General features: G+C 46.3%; 1 protein-coding gene across 2 annotated transcripts in view; it reads left to right on the forward strand.

Moving 5' to 3' along the window:
* Positions 1–16,720, forward strand: part of LOC141057944 (acyl-CoA dehydrogenase family member 11-like) — a 221,252-nt gene that overhangs the window by 36,808 nt on the left and 167,724 nt on the right. The gene's annotated exons all lie outside the window — the stretch shown is intronic.

A 16,720-nucleotide genomic window follows, 5' to 3' on the forward strand; every position in this document is an offset into this window, starting at 1 on the left:
GCGTTTAGAAAAAATATATACAAAGATGTTACAAAATGGCTCAGAGTTTAGCAGAGGGAAGCACTCCTCAGAGCAACAGACAGAACCACAGAGTACTGTGTCTTCCAGAATGGACAAATGACAAAAAACCCAAACTCGTCTTTTTATTAGATAAATGTTATTCTCACATACCTCCCCTTGGTGAGCGCATATAGGGAGCTGGTCGTAAGGTCTGCTAGGTCATGTTTCCTATCACAATTTTTTTGCCTTTCTGTAGAGGCATGGCATGGATGGCATCACCCTTTATTAAGTTGGAGGTGTTCGGCTGACCTTTCTGTGATGAGTGAATGCGTTTTGTTCGTGTCTTCACTAAATACCTCCCATAAATATCAGGTTGATGCAAACTCCAATATTCATCACTGACCACTGGCTCCAGAGTGCCTGAGATAATTCCTTTGAAACCCCTGTACTTCTGTGCCTCAGAGTATGCGAATCATTCTCAGCAGATCACCTGTTATAATAACCTTTTAACCCCTTCGCACCCGAGCCTGTTTTTGCCTTCGTGACCGGGCCAATTTTTTCAATTCTGACCAGTGTCACTTTATGAGGTCATAACTCTAGAACGCTTCAACGGATCCTACTGATTCTGACATTGTTTTCTCATGACATATTGTACTTCATGATGGTGGTAAAATTTTTTAGATATGAGCTGCGCTTATTTGTTAACAAAATCAAAATTTGGCGAAAATTTAGAAAATTTTGCAATTTTCAAACTTTTAATTTTTATGCCCTTAAATCAGAGAGTGATATCGCACAAAATAGTTAATAAATAACATTTCCCACATGTCTACTTTACATCTGCATAATTTTGGAAACATAATTTTTTTTTTTAGGAAGTTATAAGGGTTAAAAGTTGACCAGCGATTTCTCATTTTTACAACAAAATTTGCAACACCATTTTTTTTTTTTTTTAGGGACCACCTCACATTTGAAGTGAGTTTGGGGGGTCAATATGACAGAAAATACCCAAAAGTGACACCATTCTAAAAACTGCACCTCTCAATGTACTCAAAACCACATTCAAGAAGTTTATTAACCCTTCAGGTGCTTCACATGAATGAATGGAATATGGAAGGAAAAAATAAACATTTAACTTTTTTTTCACAAACATTTTACTTCAAAACCATTTTTTTTTATTTTCACAAGTGTAAAAAGAGAAAATGAACCACAAAATTTTTTGTGCAATTTCTCCCGAATACGCCAATACCCCGTATGTGGGGCTAAACCACTGTTTGAGCACACGGCAGAGCTCAGAACGGAAGGAGTGCCGTTTGACTTTTTCAATGCAGAATTGGCTGGAATTGAGATCGGATGCCATGTCGCATTTGGAGAGCCCCTGATGTACCTAAACAGTGGAAACCCCCCACAAGTGACCTCATTTTGGAAACTAGACCCCCCCCCAAGGAACTTATCTAGATGTGTGGTGAGCACTTTGAACCCCCAAGTGTTTCAGTAAAGTTTATAATGTAGAGGCGTGAAAATAAAAAAATCATTTTTTTTTTCCACAAAAATGATCTTTTAGCCCCCAATTTTTATTTTCACAAGGGTAACAGGAGAAATTGGACCCTAAGAGTTGTTGTCCAATTTGTCCTGAGTACGTACGCTGGTACCCCATATGTGGGAGAAAACTACTGTTTGGGCACATGGTGGGGCTCGGAAGGGAAGTAGTGACGTTCTGAAATGCAGACTTTGATGGAATGGTCTGCGGGTGTCATGTCGCGTTTGCAGAGCCCCTGATGTACCTAAACAGTGGAAACCCCCCACAAGTGACCCCATTTTGGAAACTAGACCCCCCCAAGGAACTTATCTAGATGTGTGGTGAGCACTTTGAACCCCCAAGTGTTTCAGTAAAGTTTATAATGTAGAGGCATGAAAATAAAAAAATCATTTTTTTCCACAAAAATGATATTTTAGCCCCCAATTTTTATTTTCACAAGAGTAACAGGAGAAATTGGACCCTAATAGTTGTCCAATTTGTCCTGAGTACGCTGGTACCCCATATGTGGGAAAAAACTACTGTTTGGGCACACGGTGGGGCTCGGAAGGGAAGTAGTGACGTTCTGAAATGCAGACTTTGATGGAATGGTCTGCGGGCGTCATATTGCATTTACAGAGCCCCTGATGTACCTAAACAGTGGAAACCCCCAATTCTAATTCCAACCCTAACCCCAACACACCCCTAATCCTAATCTCAGCCCTAACCATAATCCTAACCACAAACCTAACACCAACACACCCATAACCTTAATCCCAGCCCTAACCCTAGCCCTAACCCTAACCTGTGTACCTGCTTTATTTTTTTCTTTACTTTTTTTTTTTTGTGACAAGATCGCTGCCCAGCGATCTGAGTCATAGTAACGCCACTTCTCCTCTGATCTCACACTGACAGATGATCAGAGGTGAAGCAGCGTTACTATGTGACAAGATCGCTGCCTGGCACATAACGCGACTTCTCCTCTGATCTCACAATGACAGATGATCAGAGGTGAAGCAGCGTTACTGTGTGACAAGATCGCTGCCTGGCACAGCTGTGCCAGGCAGCGATCAGCTGTGCCAGGCAGCGATCTAGTCACACAGTAACGCTGCTACACCTCTGATCATCTGTCAGTGTTAGATCAGAGGAGAAGCCGCGTTACAATGAGTGAGATCGCCGGGAAACAAGCAGCTTTCCCAGCGATCGCTCCCATTGGCTGCTGTGACGCTGACGTCATCAGGACCTGAACCAGTCAGGTGTCGATGACATCGGGGGTCCCAGCATGCATTGTGCACCGGCATCCCCGCGTTGTAAGGTATGTGGGGGTCCAGGGGGGCACAAAACCGCTGACAGTAGATAAACGTCGGCGCTGCACAAAGCCCAGCAAGCGCCAACGTTTATCTACTGTGGGCGGTCGGGAAGAGGTTAATGGCACAAGGTCCTTGGAGGTTGAAGTGTGAGCTCTCATTCTCACTTCACCAGTTATAATTAACCCATTTTTTCAATGTGAGGGTAATATGTCCCATGTCCGGAGAAGTCTTTATGGAATTTACAATTTTTCTCTACAAAGCTATATAATAAAAGTTACATTTTATGCATTTATCAGTCACTGGACGCCAGGTATTATTTGTCGAATAGAACAATTTATAAATGGTCTATTATAAAAACAGCACAATTTTTTGATCTGTTTAGAATAAGAGCTAGTCACTCTGACCTGACATGATTATAAGCTTCCCCCTTGATATGGTAGTACATTTTGATCACTGATCTGCTTTAAATATAGAACATATTATCTTGTTATTGGGCTTCTAAATATGTGGGATTTTCCAATTATGTCTTGATAATGCAGCCTACCTAAGGTCATTATTTTCCTATTTCTAGAGCCTATGACTTGCCTCAAGTTTGCTGTGTCTATATGATGATTAATACAAGAGCCCTTCTCAGGCTCATCCTACTTTTTCCATAAAACTTAAAAGCAAGTCATGACAGTGTCTGCTGACTACGTGTTATGCTTTCTATATCTTTCCACATTCCAGACACTTGTATAATCAGGAGGTGGGAAGTTGGCAGTAACCTGACTGCCATTCAGATGATGCAAGACTTCCGGGCAACAAGAAAAAGTTCTTTGTTTTGGTTATGACACATCCCTGCTGCAGAGAAAAGACAGGACCCTGATAATGTTATACAGACAAGCAGATTAGGTGGGCAGAGCTGTAATTATATTACAGTGAAATGCCTTTATTATGACCCCTAACAATCATGAAAGTCTTATATAATGTGACACTTTCCAGCACAGGATCAGAAACAGATCAAGCAGCAAAAAGTATAAAAAGACACACAAGCGCTACCTGATCGAGCGGCAGAACAAAACCGCTAGAATCCCCTCAGCACCTAGTGTCAGTGGGAGTAGGTGTCACCCTTATAGATAAATAAACAAATACACTGGGTGCAGAATTATTAGGCAAATGAGTATTTTGATCACATAATCCTTTTTATACATGTTGTTTTATACATGTTGTCCTACTCCAAGCTGTATAGGCTTGAAAGCCAACTGCCAATTATGTAAATCAGGTGATTTGCATCTCTGTAATGAGGAGGGGTGTGGTCTAATGACATCAACATCCTGTATAAGGTGTGCTTAATTATTAGGCAACTTCCTTTCCTTTGGCAAAATGGGTCTGAAGAAAGATTTGACGGACTCTGAAAAGTCAAAAATTGTGAGATGTCTTGCAGAGGGATGCAGCAGTCTTGAAATTGCCAAACTTTTGAAGCGTGATCACTGAACAATCATGCGTTCCATGGCAAATATCCACAGGGTCGCAAGAAGCGTGTTGATATAAAAAAGGTGCAAAATAACTGCCCATGAATTGAGGAAAATCAAGCGTGAAGCTGCCAAGATGCCATTTGACACCAGTTTTGCCATATTTCAGAGCTGCAACGTTACTGGAGTATCAAAAAGCTCAAGGTGTGCCATACTCAGGGACATGGCCAAGCTAAGGAAGGCTGAAAAACGACCACCTTTCAACAAGAAACATAACATAAAACGTCAAGACTGGACCAAGAAATATCTTAAGACTGATTTTTCTAAGGTTTTATGGACTGATGAAATGAGAGTGACTCTTGATTGGCCAGATGGATAGGCCCAAGGCTGGCTCTATCAGTAAAGGGCAGAGAGCTCCACTCCGACGCCAGCAAGGTGGAGGTGGGGTACTGGCATGGGCTGGTATCATCAAAGATGAACTTGTGGGACCTTTTCGGATTGAGGATGGAGTGAAGCTCAACTCCCAGACTTACTGGCAGTTTCTGGCAGACACCTTCTCCAAGTAGTGGTACAGGAAGAAGTCGGTATCGTTCAAGAAAAACATGATTTTCCAGGTCATCACCTGACAGCACATTGGAGGACGTCCTTCTCATCTGTAGTGGGACAGGAAAGCACGAGAGTTTAAGAGGATCCTCCCTTTCCCATCCCTCAGTGTTTTTTCTGTCCCACTGCGGATAGGAACGACGAGAGAAGATCCGGCCGTTCCATGCAGATGGTCAGGATCAGGGGGCCCAGCCTCACCCTTCCTACCTGCTGAGATCTGTAGCTGACACCCAATGGAGGGTCCCTCAACTTCTCTGGTGTAGCGCTGCTCCCGGACGCCGGGTCGCTTCCTCCTGTCGGGGGCTCTCGACCCTGGACGCCACCACCGCCAGACCGCTGCTGGGGTTTTCAGAGCCCGCAAGCGGTCCTCCTACAGATTACCGCCGGGTGGAGCCGTTGTGTCCGGAGGCAGGAGCAGTCAGAGTCCGGGGGCGCCCGGGGCCGGCTGCCCCACCGGAGGAAGACGCGCAGGCCAGGGCGTGCGTCAGAGACCGGAGGGCTCGTCACTTCCGGCCGGACACATCACTTCCGGCCGCGTCGCCGTCAGGACACCTCAGGCAGCGACCGTCCGGTACCTAGCACACTGCGGCGGCATAGGCCCATCAGGAGAAGGGCAGGCGTCCGGAGGCTGGATCGGCAGCGCAACAGAGGCGGTATGCAGCTCCGCTCCACAGGGCAGGTGACAGGAGGGGCCCGTCACCGCTTACAGGTCTGTGTCTCCACAGTGACAGCAGCAGTCTCCATCACCACCAGGAACATGGAGGACCAGGCGAAGACGGAGGCAGGAGCAGAGTGCCAGGGTCACGTGAGTAACCTCTGAAGAGGTCGCTGCAGAGGTCGGAGTGGAGCGCTCTGCCCTTTACTGATCGATCCAGCCTTGGGCCCATCCATCTGGCCAATCAAGAGTCGCTCTCATTTCATCAGTCCAGAAAACCTTAGAAAAATCAGTCTTAAGATATTTCTTGGTCCAGTCTTGACGTTTTATGTTATGTTTCTTGTTGAAAGGTGGTCGTTTTTCAGCCTTCCTTAGCTTGGCCATGTCCCTGAGTATGGCACACCTTGAGATTTTTGATACTCCAGTAACGTTGCAGCTCTGAAATATGGCAAAACTGGTGGCAAATGGCATCTTGGCAGCTTCACGCTTTATTTTCCTCAATTCATGGGCAGCTATTTTGCGCCTTTTTTTTATACCAACACGCTTCTTGCGACCCTGTTGGATATTTGCCATGGAGCGCTTGATTGTTCAGTGATCACGCTTCAAAAGTTTGGCAATTTCAAGACTGCTGCATCCCTCTGCAAGACATCTCACAATTTAGACCCCACAGAACCCATATTTTATATGTTCTAGGAACACCCGAAAGGGGGAGAAAATACCCGTTTTCGTCTGGGGATACAGACAAACTATTGGGAGCAGTGCGGCAGACTATGCAGATTGAGGAACCCCCTCCTTCCCTCTCAATACAGGACGAAATGTTCGGGGGATTACGCTCCCAGACTTCGATGGTCTTCCCAGTAAACACCCACATACGGGCGATGATACTGGAGGAGTGGGAGGAGGCAGAGAAAAGGTTAACTATTCCCAGAGACTTTAGGTCGCGTCTGCCGTTCGACCCTGAGGAGATTAAAGTCTGGGAGGAGATCCCCAAAATTGACATTCCCGTAGCTAAAGTATCAAAGAAGACGGCAATTCCGTTCAAGGATTCCTCAAGTTTGAAGGAACCCCTAGATCGGAAGGCAGACGGGCTCTTAAAAAGAGCCTGGGAAAGCTCAGCAGCGGTCATAAAAACAAATATAGCTGCGACATCGGTAGCACGCTCCATGCATCTGTGGATAGATGACCTAGAGGAGCATCTGTCAGATAGAACCCCGAGGGAAACCATCCTAAAGTCACTCCCCTTACTTAAGTTGGCTACGGGTTTCTTGGCCGACGCCTCAGCAGAATCAGTTAGGTTCTCAGCCAGAAGCCAGTCCCTGTCCAACACAGCCAGAAGGGCTATCTGGCTTAAGAGTTGGACAGGCGACATGCAGTCAAAAAATTAAACTCTGCTCAATTCCCTTCTGGGGGGACAGGGTCTTCGGGCCCGTGCTCGACGACATTTTAGAGAAAGCGTCGGATGGAAAAAAAAAAAAAAAGGGGTTCCCTGAGGAGAAACGTAAAAGATACCAGCCCTTTCGTAGACCCCGTTACAGCCAGAGAGCGGACTACAGGGGGAAAGGGAAATTGGGTCGATGGAGCTACCCCAAAGGAGGCGAGGGTAGAAATAGGAATAGAGATAACATCTTTTCCGGCCCAGGGTTCAGCTCCCGGAAGAAACGACGCCACCAGAGTAGGGGGGCGACTACTCAAATTCTCGGGAGAATGGCAGAAAGTCACCTCCAGCTCCTGGGTATTACAGGTCATCTCGAAGGGGTACAAAATAGAATTCAACTCCCTGCCCCCGAACAGATTTTTAGTGACCAATTCACGCCTCAGTTCAGCTTCCCCCATGTGGTTGGACACCCAAGATCTCCTAGACATGGAAGCAATTACTCCGGTTCCCCCCCAGGAGGAAGGCAGAGGACACTACTCGAGCCTCTTTGCAATAAAAAAAACCTTGGGGGAAACTCGAACCATAATAAACCTCAAACCTCTAAACAAATGGGTGTCTTACAGGCGCTTCAAAATGGAATCGATAAGATCCACGATTCCTCTTCTGGGGAAGGGCGTGGTAATGTGCACATTGGATCTAAAAAACGCATATTATCATGTCCCTATCCGCCCGGATCACCAAAGATACCTCAGGTTCGCGGTCGAAAGAGATGGCACAATATACCACTATCAGTTTCGTTGCCTACCCTTCGGCCTAGCATCAGCCCCGAGGGTCTTTACAAAAGTAATGATAGAGGTAGTGGCCTACCTAAGGGACCGAAATATCTCAGTGGTCCCATATTTAGACAACTTCCTAATTATAGCCGATTCAGCAGCCCAGCTCAGGATCGACTGTCAATCCTCAATCTCCACGCTGCAGAGTTTAGGATGGATAATAAATTGGGCAAAATCAGATCTCATACCCAAGCCCAGAGTAAAATTCTTGGGGGTCATGTTAGACTCAGAAAGAAGGATGTCGTATCTACCAGCCGAGAAACAGACTTCAATGCCGAAGAAGATTCGTCAATTTTCAAAGAATCGGGTATCGGTCAGAGATGCAATGAGGATCCTGGGGCTGATGTCTTCTTGCATTTCCTGTGTCAGATGGAGTCAGTTCCATTCCCGCGACCTCCAACGCACAGTTCTAGCGTCCTGGGACAGAAGGCAGACTTCTCTGGACAGCAAAATACTGTTAACCCTCCGGGCCAGAAGATCGCTACAATGGTGGACCATTCCGAGAAACCTAAAAAGGGGTGTCTCATGGGTTCAGTCCCCGGAGGTTGTAGGGACGACAGACGCAAGTCTATTCGGCTGGGGCGGACACGTCGCAGGAAAGTATTACCCGGGGCGATGGAGTCCAGAGGACAGCAAAAGATCCTCCAACGTCAGAGAATTACATGCGGTCTGGAAAGTGCTGCTCGTCGCCAGGTCTCACGTGAACAACAAACACGTCAAAGTCTTGTCAGACAACACCACAACAGTAGCCTTTCTCAGTCATCAAGGCGGACCAAGACATCCCACACTTCAGGCCTTAGCAGATCAGATTTTCAGATGGGCAGAGAGGGAAGTCCTCTCAATCTCGGCCGTACATCTGGAGGGCTCCCGGAACCAGATCACAGATTTCCTCAGCAGGAAAAGGGTAACTGCAACGGACTGGGAGCTCAATGACGAAGTGTTCAGCAGCCTGTGTGATCTTTGGGGACAACCAACGGTAGACCTGTTCGCGGACAAAGACAACGCAAAACTCAAGACCACCTACTCCCTGAACCCCCTGGGAAATCCGGCAGGAATAGATGCCCTATCACAATCTTGGAGCAGGGGACTGTTGTATGCCTTCCCACCCCTAGCCCTCATTCCACGGGTCCCCAGAAAGATCTGCGAGGACAGAGCCAGCGTTATATTGGTGGTTCCCTACTGGCCAAGAAGAAGTTGGTTTCCCCTACTCAGGAAGCTAGCGGGCGAGGAACCCATTTCCCTACCAAGAAGGAAAGATCTCCTCCATCAGGGTCCGGTTCTACATCAAAAACCGGAAGCCTTCCAATTGTCAGCCTGGATCCTGAGCGGCAGGTCCTAAGAGCAAGAGGTCTATCGGACAAAGTCATTTCTACCCTACAAGCAAGTAGAAAACCCGTGACCGCGGCAATAAATAATAAAATCTGGAAAAAATTCTGCAGCTTTTGTGGGGAGGAGACAGTCGGAACTGACCAGCCCGACATCCCGAAAATACTTGACTTCTTGCAGGAAGGATTTAGGAAAGGCCTTAGACCCAGTACTCTCAGAGTACAGATAGCAGCCTTGAGCGTGTTCTATGACACAGCCCTATCATCATACCCATGGGTAGCCCGGTTCTCGAGAGCGGTGCAAAGGCTTAAACCCCTAATTAGGAACAGCATACCACCTTGGGACCTTAACCTAGTCCTCAATACGCTTTGTAAGCAGCCATATCAGATAGGGGCAGAGATAAGTATTTGTAATCTCTCTCAAAACAGCCTTCTTAGTGGCAGTCACCTCAGCCAAGAGGTTAGGAGAACTGCAGGCCTTATCAACCCAGGATCCCTACTTACAGGTGTTTAGTGACCGGTTAGTGTTAAGACTCGACCCGTCCTTCCTACCCAAAGTCGTCTCAAACTCCAACATGAATCAGGAAGTAGTACTTCCTTCCTTTTTCCAGTCTCCCAAAAATAGCAGGGAAAAAACCTACCATAGCTTGGACGTAAAAGAAACTGTGCTCAGGTACCTGGATGCAACCAGACCCTGGAGACAGGACAGCAATCTCTTTATCCAGTTTAGAGGCCGTAATAAAGGGAAAAAGGCATCAAAATCAACAATAGCAAGGTGGATTAGATCCACTATTAGCATAGCCTACAAAACACAGGGTCAAAATCCCCCGGGGAACCTTAGAGCCCACTCAACCAGGGCCATGGCCGCATCATGGGCAGAAAGGGGGGGTGCCTCGGCAGAGCAGATCTGCAGGGCGGCATCTTGAACTAGTCTTAGTACTTTCTCCAAACAGTATAAACTAGACATAGCATCCACACAGCTGGCATTTGGGAGAAAAGTGCTCCATGCAGTAGCCCCGCCCTAGGACCAATATACTTTGGTACTACTCCAATGTGCTGTCAGGTGGTGACCTGGAAAACGGTAATTAGACCTACCGGTAATTGTGTTTCCAGGAATCCATCCTGACAGCACTGTTAGATCCCTCCCGATAATACTTTCCATACAACTGTGATGTAACATGTGTATGAAGATTGTTGGTTTGAATAAAATCTATGTTTGCATCCATCCAGAGGTGTTACTTTGTGAAATCACTGAGGGATGGGAAAGGGAGGATCCTATTAAACTCTCGTGGTTTCCTGTCCCACTACGGATAAGAAGGACGTCCTCCAATGTGCTGTCAGGATGGATTCCTGGAAACACAATTACCGGTAGGTCTAATTACCGTTTTCATGCAGGACAATGCTCCATCACATGCATCCAAATACTCCACATCGTGGCTGGCCAGTAAAGGTCTAAAAGAAGAAAAAATGACATGGCCCCCTTGTTCACCTGATCTGAACCCCATAGAGAACCTGTGGTCCCTCATAAAATGTGAGATCTACAGGGAGTGAAAACATTACACCTCTCCGAACAGTGTCTGGGAGGCTGTGGTGGCTGCGGCACGCAATGTTGATCGTAAACAGATCAAGCAACTGACAGAATCTATGGATGGAAGGCTTTTGAGTGTCATCGTAAAGAAAGGTGGCTATATTGGTCACTGACTTTTTTTTTTTTTTGTTTTTGAATGTCAGAAATGTTTATTTCTAAATTTTGTGTTGCTCTATTGGTTTACCTGGTGAAAATAAACAAGTGAGATGGGTATATATTTGGTTTTTATTAAGTTGCCTAATAATTCTGCAGTGTAATAGTGACCAGCACAAACAGATATCCTCCTAAGATAGCCAAATCTAAAAAAAAAGCCCACTTCAACTTCCAAAAATATTAAGCTTTGATATCTGAGTCTTTTGTGTTGATTGAGAACATAGTTGTTATTCAATAATAAAAAGAATCCTCTCAAATACAACTTGCCTAATAATTCTGCACACGGTATAGTAATTAAACTGACCACACTCAAAGAGAGATTAACACAAATCCAGGTGAATTAGAAGAAGCCTGATGAAACAGGTAATGAAACCTGTTTCATCAGGCATATTCTGATTCACCTGGATTTGTGTAGATCAAGCAACAAATTTCTCTGAATTAAAGTAAACCTGAGAGTTGATACATGCTGCACAATCCACAGGCAGCATGTATGGGACGCTGGCTGTATGATCACAGCCAGGTATGTTTGGCTCTGAAATATGCTCTGTGGCATATTGAAGAAAACATATATGTCAGAAGCCGCCGGGGACCCAGATGCGCTGGAGACTATATTAACCTACAAAATTATCCACCAAATAGTAGAAATATCCCGCTATTAACCCCTTAGCGACAGAGCCAGTTTGCAGCTTAATGACCAGGCCAATTTTTACAATTCTGACCACTGTCCCTTTATGAGGTTATAACTCTGGAACGCTTTAATGGATCCCGCTGATTCTAAGACTTTTTTTCCTGACATATTGTACTTCATATTAGTGGTAAAATTTCTTCGATAAGTCTTGTGTTTATTTATGAAAAAAATGGAAATATGGAGAAAATTTTGAAAATTTTGCAATTTTAAAACTTTAAATTTTTATGCCCTCAAATCAGAGAGATGTGTCACACAAATTTCTTAATAAATAACATTTCCCACATGTCTACTTTACATCAGCACAATTTTGGAAGCAAAATTTTTTTTTTGTTAGGAAGTTATAAGGGTTAAAAGTTGACCAGCGATTTCTCATTTTTACAACAAAATTTACAAAACCATTTTTTTTAGGGACCACATCATATTTAAAGTCATTTTGAGGGGTGTACATGACAGAAAATAACCAAAAGTGGCACCATTCTAAACACTAGACCCCTCAAGGTGCTCAAAACCACATTCAAGAAGTTTATTAACCCTTTAAGTGCTTCACAGGAACTAAAGCAATGTGGAAGGAAAAAATTAATATTTAACTTTTTTTTTGCAAAAAATTTACTTCAGAACCAATTTTTTTTATTTTCACAAGTGTTAAAAGAGAAAATCAACCACAAAATTTGTTGTACAATTTCTCCTGAATACGCCGATACCCTATATGTGGGGGTAAACCACTATTTCAGCACACGGCAGAGCTCGCAAGGGATGGAGCGCCGTTTGACTTTTTCAACGCAGAATTGGCTGGAATTGAGATCGGATGCCATGTTGCGTTCGGAGAGCCCTTAATGTGCCTAAACAGTGGAAACCTCCAACAAGTGACCCCATTTTGGAAACTAGACCCATTAAGGAACTTATCTAGATGTGTGGTGAGCACTTTGAACCTTCAAGTGCTTCACAGAAGTTTATAACGTAGAGCCGTGAAAATAAAAAATCCATTTTTTTTTCCACAAAAAATGATCTTTTCGCCCCCAAATTTTTATTTTTACAAGGGTAACAGGAGAAATCATACCCGCACAGTTGTTATGCGATTTGTCCTGAGTACGCCGATACCTCATATGTGGGGGGGAACCACTGTTTGGGCGCATGGGAGAGCTCGGAAGGGAAGGAGTGCCATTTTGGAATGCAGACTTTGATGGAATGGTCTGCGGGCATCATGTTGCGCTTGCAGAACCCCTGATGGGCCTAAACAGTGGAAACCCCCCACAAGTGACCCCATTTTGGAAATTAGACCCCCTAATGAACTTATCGATGTGTGGTGAGCACTTTGAACCCGCAAGCGCTTCACAAAAGTTTATAAACGCAGAGCCGTGAAAATAAAGTCTTTTTTTTATTTCCACAAAAGTGATTTTTTAGACCCCAATTTTTAGACCCCCAAAGTTGGCAAATAGTGGAAACCCCTCAATTCTTGCTCCAACCCTAACCCCAACACACCCCTAACCCTAATCCCAACCCTAACCCTAATTCTAACCCTAATTCTAGTTCGCCCTAACCCTAATTCTAACCCTAGTCGTGACCCGAGCCCTAACCCTAGCACAACCCTAACCCTAGCCCTAACCCTAGCCCTAGCCCTAGCCCTAACCCTACCCTAACCTTAACCCTAATGGAAAACTGAAAAAAAAATATTTTCTTTATTCCATTATATTGGCCTATATAAGGGAGTGATAAACGGGGGGGTTATGTACTATTTTTTTTTTATTTTGATCACTATGATCGTTTATCATAGTGATCAAAATAATGAATGGAATCTGCCAGCCGGAGCCGGCAGATTCCCGGCGGGCGCACTGCGCATGCGCCCGCCATTTTCAAGATAGCGGCGCCCATCGGAGGATGCCGGCGGGACGTGGGACCACCGGGATGGGACGGAGGGCCACGGAGAGGTACCGGGGGGGGGGGGATCGGGGACCCTATTTCTCTCTCCTCTGATGTGCGATCACATCAGAGGAGAGAGAAATTAAATGTAAAATCGCGGCTTTTTTTTTTTTTTTGCGGTCGCCGTTATAGGGTTAATAACTGCGATCGCAAAAGCGGGGGTCGGTAAAAACCGACCGATTCATGTTCTCTGGGGTCTCGGCTACCCCTGGCAGCCGAGACCCCGGAGAAAATCCGACACTGGGGGGCGCTATTCACTTAAATCACAGCGCCGTGAATTAACGGCGCTGTGGTTTTAGTACCCTTAATTACCGCCGTTAAAAGGCGTATCGGCGGTCGTTAAGGGGTTAATATCTGAAGCAAAAAGTTTTTTCATATTAAAAAAAATATAACTGCAGTGCAGACAATAAACCAGAGGGAAAGAATAGCTGAGGGGGGAGATTGAAAAAATTAAAAAGTTTATTAATGGATATTGCAATAATGCACAAATACATACAATATGTGGTAGGTAGAGGAACAATTAAAAACACATCTAGGGAGAAAAGAGAGAGATATTGAGAAATGCCTTGAGACATGGTAAATGTGTAGGATAGGGGAAAGTTTAGCCAACAGGGATGGGGGGGGTGACCCGCTTCTTGCCGCAGACAGACACGAGACTGAGACAGGGATTGTATTCAACAGGTCTGTTTTTATTTGCCGCTTCTCTGACGACCACTGTAATTCACCACAGGACTTTCACACTTCTTTTGTTCACATACCTGGGTACCTTCACTTCTTATTTTTATCGTCGTGGCGTCCTTTGTGGCTTTTCTCACTGTGGCTGCCCTAGGCCCATCCACCACAGCGCCTCACCATTCCAAGTACGCCGTGCGCTTGGTACCCCCAGACCGTCTGCGGCTACTGTACTCTGGGCCACCCCCTGTGACTGCCTCAACTGTCAGTCCTCTCTGGAGCCTGTTAGGGACGGCGGAACGCACCAAATATAAATAGGAGGTGCGTTCGCCGCCCGGGGTCCACCGTGCGGTAGGTGACTAGACCGCTGCTGGACAAAGGCAGATGCACAAGAAGGTGCTGTAGTGTGCATGGGTTGACGTCACCCGTACGCTAGGACCGGCTCTGTTCAGACACAGAGTCGCTTGGCAGAAATATATGCAAAGGCGGTGGCCCTGTTAACGTCACAGGAGCCGGCGTGTGGCGTCGCAGCCGCGAACACCAATAGCTGCTGGTAATGCAGCGCAGCGGCAACTAAAGCCGCAAGCGTCGGCGCCGAGAACCGGGCACTGACGGACGCTAGTGTAGGCGTGGATCGCACTGTGGCGTGTAGCTTGCCACAACCTGGAGCTGACTAACCCAACACACAGTCACCAATCGTATTATCCAAGGGAAGGGGTTTCATAATAAGTCAGACACCAGTCCATGCATCCATCACCATACACACAGCATAATATGCTACACTAGCGCATGGCCGAGCCGCCATGCGGGCTTTTTATAGCAATGCGCTTCCGGGACCTTCCAGTACCCTGGAAAGGACCAATCAGATCCGACGCAGGACCTGAGCATGTGACCCCTGCTCTCCAGTGAGAGGTCACCTTGCGGGCATGCCCAGTAGCACAGCATAAGGACTTAGCCTCTGGAGCGGTTCCCAGCAGATCAGGATGCGCTACCATTGCTGCACCAGAGGTGGCAGCAACATCCAGGCTGTCAGAGCAAGTCTGAGTAACACACCTGGCTCGCCGTGATTGCTGAGCAGCACCCGGAGCGGTCGGAGGAAAATGGGAGACCGCTGGATGTCTGGCTCTGGATTCCCACTGTGCAGTGTCAGGAATCCGACGCCTAACATTACCCCCCTCCTAAGGCCCCCTCCCCTCTGCGCTTCACTGCACTCAAAAGCCGCGATCAAGAGCGGTGCGTGGATATTCTCCACCGGCTCCCAGGTTCGAGCCTCAGGCCCGTGACCCTTCCAATCCACTAAATAAAATTTTTTGCCATGGACAAACCTGCGCCCTACGATGGCATTAACCGGGCACCGACGGACGCTAGTGTAGGCGTGGATCGCACTGTGGCATGTAGCTTGCCACAACCTGTAGCTGACTAACCCAACACACAGTCACCATCGTATTATCCAAGGGAAGGGGTTTCATAATAAGTCAGACACCAGTCCATGCATCCATCACCATACACACACAGCATAATATGCTACACTAGCGAATGGCCGAGCCGCCATGCGGGCTTTTTATAGCCATGCGCTTCCGGGACCTTCCAGTACCCTGGAAAGGACCAATCAGATCCGACCGCTGGATGTCTGGCTCTGGATTCCCGCTGTGCAGTGTCCGGAATCCGACGCCTAACACTTTCTACCGTCTCTCTCTCTACAGCAGAACCACCTTACTAGTGAGCTCCCCTGGCTGACTGGACCTTCCAGAACCTTCGCTCAGCCTCTTATACTCCCAGTCCTGGTAGTTCGGCCCACTATCACCTGACAGTTTCTTTGACCAATGGCAGTTACACAGTCCCACTCCTACACTCCCCACTGCCCTCTAATGGTCAAACTACTACACGGCACCCTTTCTCTTTATCTCAGCGCTTTTGTACCTACACTGCGCCACCCCTCTGCCTCTTACTACAGGCAGATCTGTCCATCAGTTCAACCTCCCTACAAATGGATAAAGCTAAATGGAGGACAGGAGGGGCGCACACCACTGGAGACGAGTCACAGGGAAGTCCTTGGAGGCTTCTAAAGTATGTTTTTCTCTGAAATGCCACAGTGTTTCAGAGTCAAACATCTGGCTGAGATCATACAGCCAGTGTCCAATACATGCTGCCCATGAAGGTCAGCCGGTGAAGGAAATGTGGGCAAAATGTGGTACCTGAGACCACAGAGATGTGATGCTGCAAATTGCCAATTGCACTGCTACTAAAGTGGTGCCTGCATGGAGATCATGAGTGTGCCTTCAGTGGAGGTGTCATAAGGTAAAAAGTTCAATCTTCCAAGCAGAGATAAAGAAAATGCTCATACTTGTCTTTGGAAGATCCTGCTGCCATTCCCTCTTGTTTGTGGGATATTTCATTATCTTTTTGACATTTTTATAAACTTTATATTAAATAATGAATTCATGTTTGACAGGTTTAGTGTTGGCAGATTTTTTTCCCAGAGTAGGAGCCATGTGTTTCTCACTTGTGTGGTTTTTATACAACATGTACCGTAAATGTGTTGGAAATAATCTAATATTCTCTTCGTTGAGCACTATGTCAGGGTTTCTATTGGAGTCTCTAAAACACTATTCTGACAGGAACGATGGATTCACTGGA

Source organism: Dendrobates tinctorius, unplaced genomic scaffold (assembly GCF_039654945.1).
Source record: "Dendrobates tinctorius isolate UK_male_01 unplaced genomic scaffold, ASM3965494v1 ptg000206l, whole genome shotgun sequence".
Lineage (NCBI taxonomy): Eukaryota > Metazoa > Chordata > Amphibia > Anura > Dendrobatidae > Dendrobates > Dendrobates tinctorius.